General features: G+C 43.1%; 1 long non-coding RNA gene across 1 annotated transcript; it reads right to left on the bottom strand.

The window, feature by feature from the left end:
* Window positions 1-1,093: 1,093 nt before the first annotated feature.
* Window positions 1,094-3,136, bottom strand: LOC106006588. Its single transcript, XR_001180732.2, has 2 exons — window positions 2,202-3,136; window positions 1,094-1,301 (listed from the first exon to the last, which is right to left on the bottom strand). It is a non-coding gene; the product is annotated as an uncharacterized LOC106006588 (long non-coding RNA).
* Window positions 3,137-7,165: the final 4,029 nt, after the last annotated feature.

Here is a 7,165-nt window from a genome sequence, read left to right as displayed (position 1 = left end):
GACACCCAGTTCTCATTAGATCATGTGCCCTCCTGATGTCCATCACCCAGTTACCCCATCCCTCCCCAACTCCCCTCCAGCAACCCTCAACCTGTCTCCTATGATTAACAGTCTCTTACGGTTTATCTCCCTCTCTGGTTTCATCTTGTTTTATTTTTTCCTCTCTCCCCCTTTGATCCTCTGTTTTGTTTCTTAAATTCCATAAGTTAGTGAGATCATACAATAACTATCTTTTCTGACAAATCTGATATTTGACAAATGTGTACAGTCATATCACTACCAGCAGAAATCATGACGAGAAGATGTTCATAACCCCAAAAAGATCGCTCATGCCCATCTGCAGTCAACCCCCACCCCAACCCCAGACCCTCGCAACCACACTCATCTGCTTTCTGTCAACATAATTCTTGCCTTTTCGAGAATTTCCTGTGAGGACTCTTGTCCCTGGCTTACTTCATTTTCAATACTGCCTCTGAAGTCCATTCATGTTTGTAGTGTGTATCTGTTGTTCAGCCTTTTGCCCATGGTCTAGTACTCCACTGTGCGAATACACAATGTCTTTATGCATGGTCATTTGCATTATTTCCAACTTGCCGCTGATACAAACAAAGCTGCTACAAACGTTCAAGCACAAGTCTTTGTGTGAACATATTTTACCTCTGGGGGGAAAACAGCTAGGAATGAAATAGTTTGGCCCTCTGGTGAGGGTTGCTGACATTTGTAAGAACTGCCAACATGTTTTCTAAAGCATTTTGCTTTCCCATCCTTGTCAACACTTGTTACTGTCAGACTTTAATTTTAGCCATTCTAGTGGATGTGAAGTGGTATCTATTGTGACTTTAATTTGCATTTCCCTATGATGTCAAGCAACTTTTCATGTGCCTGTTTGCCATTCATTCCTATTCTTTGATGAAATGCCTGTTCAAATATTTTGCCAATATTTTAATAGACTGTCTCTTTTTCTCCAATTTATCAATCATGTTTTCCCATGATTCATTGTTTTTATGTCTTCTCTAACAAAACTTTGCCTAACCAAAGGTTAAAAAATATTTTCTTCTATAAACTTTCCATTGACAGATCTTACATGTAGGCATATGATCTATTTCACTTTAATTTTCGTATATGAAATAGGGTAGGGATTGAAGTTCATTTTTGCATGTAAATATCCAGTTGTCCCAACACCATTTGTTGGAAGACAATTCACTTCCCATTGAACTGCCTCCACACAAAGCTAGTGAAAATCTTCAGGTCGATGGGCTCATCAGCAGTAGCTGGAAGTGGGAGGCAGTGATGAGATGATCCTAAAATAATGATAGACGTGTTTAATACACATATTACAGACTCTTATGCTACAGTCATTTAAAGTGATGATAAAGATCTATATTCATTGATGATAAAAAGATATTTAATAAAGTATCACTTAAAGCAATGAAAAATTTATCACTTAGTAAAGTAATGAAAAATTTATCACTTAATAAAAGTGATGAAAAACCATATTACAAAACAGAACAGATTTAGGAAGACTTCACGTTTCTAAGTAGAGGAGTAGACAATAAGAAACACAAAGCCAGGCACAGTTGATCTCAGGGTCATGACTGTGAGTCCCATGTAGGATGTAGAGATTATTTAAATTAAAAAAAAGACGGAGGAGGAGGAGGAGGGAAAAAAAAACAGAAACACAAAGACAGACCGACAAAAGATCTATTCCAAAAGTTCATCGTGGTCATCTCCAGGAGCTGAATTAAAGATGATTTATATTTTTTACACTTTTCTAGTTTCTCAATGTGTGTAAGGGATATTTTCATATTAAAAAGACTTTTCAGTTTTGAAAGAGTGTCATGAGCAGAAAGAGACAGAAATGAGGGTGAGCAATAATTTCTAGCTCCAGCTCTGAAGGGCTAACTCGGCCCATTTATTACTAGAAAATCTTAATGAGTCTCAGCTTCATATGAGCAGCGTGGAGAGAATCTCACTACGGTTCCAGACAAGGCCCCTATTATCTGTAAAATACATGCTGACGTGTGTAATTCTTAGATCTGAGGATGCAAAAGTCGAATGCGTGGCAATGAGAAACATACAAATAATGGTAGAAACTAATAGTCAAGCTATTTCAAATTAGTTTTTATTCAGAGTTCATTGTTTATGGCCATAAGGCAGTATCAAGCTACTGTCTACAGAATCTTGGAGTGACTCCTAATTACCTATAATTGGCTTTTCAGCCTTGCAGACTATCTGCAGTGGCTCTGGAACTGGCCCATTCATCCCAGAAGCTCTCCAGCTGAGTGGGATCACGTAGCCCAGCATCGATCCAGAAGAGTTTAAAACTGATTCAAAAAAAGAACAAGGTAAAGGAATGGGGGATGGTCAGCCTGGAAACAAGATGCCTAGATCACTGCCTGCAGATTTTTGGTAGTGATGTTATTAACCAGCCAGGCAACAAAGGGGGATAAACAAATTTAAGATTAGAAAGATTTCACTTTGGCCGCAGGATATCCTTTCTTCAGAACATGATTACATTCATTCACCAAAGACTATGGCTCAGGCCACGTCCACGGTTCTTCAGAGATGACCAGCTGGGTCTCAGATTCTTAGGGGGACCCATGGGGAGCGTCCTTTGGATTATTGAAAAAATAACCAGACTTTAGAAATCAGGTTCCAAAACGTTAACCAAATATCAAAATCATCACTGAGTCCATCAAGCAACACCTGCTGAAAATCAAATCTAGCCGGGCCACTGCCCATTTTCGCTCAATGTCTTCTATTCTATAGAGCGCTTTCGGAAGTGCATCTGAATGAGCACGTTCCGTTAACGTGTGTGACATTCAGATTTCTTTCAGCGTGAGAAATAGTACTCCCGGCCTTCACAGCTCTGGCAGTCATAGACTCTCTTCCCCCACACCCTCTTCACCATCACCTTTTCCGACAGGTGCCCATGCTGCTGACTGAGCAAAGAGAGCAACAGAAAAGAGGAGGAAAGAAACGAGGTGGTGGGGAGCAAGATGGAACAAGTTCTGCAGGTTTGGCTTTGTGGGGGTAACCACTGCTGAAAACCGTTTGCAAGTTTGACTTAAGAAAGTATGTTCAGGGGCATCTGGGTGGCTCAGCCAGTTAAGCACCTACTTTCGGCTCAGGGGAGGATCTCAAGGTCCTGGGATTGAGCCCTATGTGGCCTCCCTGCTCAGCGGGGATCCTGCTTCCTCTCCCTCTACCCCCTCCCCCCCCTCTCTCTCTCAAATAAATAAATAAAATCTTAAAAAAGAGAAAAAGAGAGAGAGAGAGGAAGGAAGGAAGGAAGGAAAAGAGAGGAAAAAAAGGGAAGAAAAGAAAAGAAGAAGAAAAAGAAATTTCAAGGGCACCTGGGTGGCTCAGTCAGTTAAGCATCTGATTCCTGATGTTGGCTCAGGTCATGGTTTCAGGACTGTGAGACCGAGCCCTGGGTCAGGCCCCACAATAAGCACGGAGCCTCCTTAATATTCTCTCTCTCCCCCTCTCCATCTGCCCCTCCCCACTGCCCACACAGACTCTCTCACTTCATAAAAGGAAAAAAAAAAAAAGGTAGCTTCACACAGAGGAGTCAGAGTTCTCAGGAGAATCCTGTTTTTACCCACTCAGATATTGACTGTTTCAAGGTTTCTTAAGTGAGGACTTCTTTTGGGTCACAGATTTCTGCCTTCAAAGATTGTTAAGGAATAAAAACCAAGTGATCCATTAAACTGCATCACTCCACTTTCCTTAACCCTCCCAACAAGCCCTCCTATATAAATTTCTTGAGTTGGTATACAGAGAGGAAATGGAGGTACCGTCAGCCCATCATAATAATAACAGCTAATAATTACAGAACATTCCCCATGGACTGATACAAAACCAGGTGATTTTGTACACACGTCTACAGAAATCATCTCATTTTATCCTCACCCTAACCTAGGAGGTAGGTTACTATTATCACTTCTTTTATGGTCAGGGAACTGGAGCTCAGAGAGGTTAAGCAAACAGTTCAAGGTACCACAGCAGTAGAGTCCGGGTTTGGACTCTTCATCAGCCTACCCCTAACCTGGGCCATAAGCCACCCACTATCTTACATGCTCTACAGCCATGAAAAGCAGAGTGCACCCCAGTAGCAGCTAGTGGCCTCGTTGAAACAGGCTTTCCGAGGTCTTATGACTTCCTTTTGCTTCAGAGTAAGATTAACCTACACAGAGCTCTTCATAAAATTACATTTGATCAGGACAGAGGAGCAGTGAAGCCATTGAGACTAAGTGTTGTGCAAGCTCATGGCAGGGCAGAGCCCCCTCCAGCCCGTCCCCAGCCACCAGCATCGCCTTCCCAGTGGAAGCTTTTCAGATTTTTGTGTGAACACACTGTGGGGGTTTGACATGGCCCACCTGACAGCGGACAGGAGACTTCTGTCTTGTGCTTCAGGAAAAAAGAAAAACGAAGAAACAAGAAGGAAAACCAAAACAAGAAAACCAGGGGGAAGGCTAGTCATCTTTTTAGCGCCCGTTCAATCCATTCAGAGTCACAGATGGCATAAAGGATCAACCAATTATTTTAGACACAAGAAAAAATTACCAGTTAGACAAGAAACCAATTCTACAAGCCTTCCAGCATCTAGCAGGTCAGCACTACAAGCTCCACCAGGAGAGTAATGCGAGTATTCAGGATTATAATACTAGCTTTTTTTTTTTTTTTTTTTTGCTCAGGGGGGTTAAGTGATTTACCCAGTTTATCAATAACAACAAGGATTTAAACCCACGCCTGTCTGAGTGCACAGCCCGAGCCACCAACCACTCTCCTGGACCAAGAATCAGCATGCATTTCTGTAAAATGACGTAAATATTCTCAGCTTTATGAGTCACGATGTCTCAATTGTGATGTCTCGGCTCTGCTTTTGTAGCACAAAACCAGCCACACACAGCAAGTGAACAAATGGGCATGGCCGGGTGCCAATAAAACTTCATTAACAAAAACAGGTCACCAGCCCGATCTGGCCCAAGGGCCACAGCTTGTCAACCCCCTTCTATTCTTTCACGGAGGAGAGAAGATTTGAGCTGAATCTGTTACGGATCATCCATCAGTCTACTGAGGCTGCCATGACGAAGTACCATAGACTGGGCAGGCTTCGACAACAGAGACTGATTTTTCTCAGTTTTGGAGGCTCGTAATCTGAGACCGAGGTATGGGCAAAATTGAGATGGCTTGAGAGGGTCTGAGGCCTCTCCCCTTGGCTCCTAGACGGCCACCTTTCCCCCATATTCTCCCACGGCCCTCTCTCTGTATCTGTGTCCTTAACCACCCCTTCCTACAGGTACAGCAGTCATATCAGTCATTCAACAACCTCCTTTTACCTTAATTACCTTGTTAAAGAGCCTGTCTCAAATATGGTCACATTCTGAGGCACTACAGGGGTTAGGGCTTCAATATATGGATTGGGGGGACACAATTCAGCCCATCACAAATGGAACAGATTTCAACATGTGAAGAGAAGAAGAAAAGAAAACTAATGAAAAGCCCAGGGGTTTATAAATGCCTGTGTAAGTCAGCCAGACTTTATAATGGGTGCTTAGGGAACTTTCTCTGAAGAAGTGATATTTCAGTTGAAGTTGCTTAAGAGTACTATCAAGCAATCAAACCAACAAAATAAAGAGTATTTACTGGCTCATGGAATTGCAAAGTCCAGGCGTAGTTCTAGCTTCAGGTATGGCTTGATACAGGTGCTCAATGTCACCCACAAAAGGTCATATAAGCAGAAAGTGCCTTTATTTGTTCAACAAACATTAACTGAATTTCCTTTTCACATCAGCTCTCTTCACACTAAGGGTTCCCCAATGAAAAAGGCCCTCAAGAAGACTAGGCCAGCAGGTGCCACCATAAAACAGACCCTGAATGAAGGTAAAACCCATACGGAAGAAAACAGTGCTAGAAATGGAGAAGAGGAGAGATCTAATGACACTGATGAAGCACCTGCATCAAGCCAAACCTGAAGCTACCACACTCTAAATTTTTCAATCCCATCAGCAATTGAATTATTTCAATCGAATTATTAAATTATTTTAATCACCAATAATTTCCGTTGGTCTTATTTGCTGCATTTTGCTGGTGTATGGGGATGATTTCAACTCAAATATCCCTTCTTCAGAGACAGTGATGCTGACCATCTGCAAGACTAGGTCTTCTTTATAACCACCCATAACCCCCAGTGCTTTACCTCCATGGCACTTATTACACCTGCAATTAGATTATGTAATCAATTTCCTTAACAGCTACCTTCCCTGGGAGCTCTATGTTGGCACACAGTGGGGGCTCTAGTCAGTTATTTTTTTAATACAGTTTTTTTAAAGCAGTTTTAGGTTCAGAGGAGAATTGAGCAGAAAGTACAGAAAGTTCCCATCTACTCCCTGCCCCCCCACAAAACACACAGCATTGTCAACTATCAACATCCCACACCAGCATGGTCCAATTTTTATAATCGATGACCCCACATGGGTATATCATCATTGCCAAAAGTCCCTAAGTTACATTAAGGTGAGCTCCTGGTGCTGCGCTTTGACAAATGTACCATGACATGCATCTGCCACGAGGGTCACAAAGAGTAGTTCCACTGCCCTGACCACCTCGGCGCTCCATCTACTCAGTCTCCTCCCTCTCCCTCTCCCCAAGCCCTGGTAAAATTGACTTTTTAAACAAGCCAGAAACCTATGTGTTTTATGCTCCCGCACAGCTGAGATTCTGGGTACTGTTCCGGTCCGTGCCGCCAGCCTCCAGGGTCGGGCCTCCCAGGTTACCAGTCTGGGGCTGGGACAGGACCGACTCCCAGCTGAGCAGGCAGGAGCCCAAGGCACTCAACAGCAGCTCAGGAAGATGGCCTCGAAACTTCCAGGCTTATGCCCTGCGGCCTCCATTCCACTTTTAAACCAGCAAACCAGCTGCTTGCTGTCCGGAGTGCCAAACGGCATCTGCAATGAGGCATGATTCTCCCACTTCCAGCAGATTCACTTAGTGTAATGTCACAGGTAAATGCAGTGAAACCTGGTAGATGTTCTATTTATGGTAATTGCTCTGAAATGTTACCAGCACGTCTCAAAATATAGGTGTTGTCTTGAGCATGTGACGAGAGGGTGAGGTATGCTTCAAATTTTCCCCTCTTCATCCCGGAACCCCTCCCGGG

Source organism: Mustela putorius, unplaced genomic scaffold (assembly GCF_011764305.1).
Source record: "Mustela putorius furo isolate JIRA1106 unplaced genomic scaffold, ASM1176430v1.1 tig00000592_pilon_pilon_pilon, whole genome shotgun sequence".
NCBI lineage: Eukaryota > Metazoa > Chordata > Mammalia > Carnivora > Mustelidae > Mustela > Mustela putorius.
The sequence above is the reverse complement of the archived record's forward strand: the minus strand, read 5'-3'. Positions and strand labels throughout refer to the sequence as shown.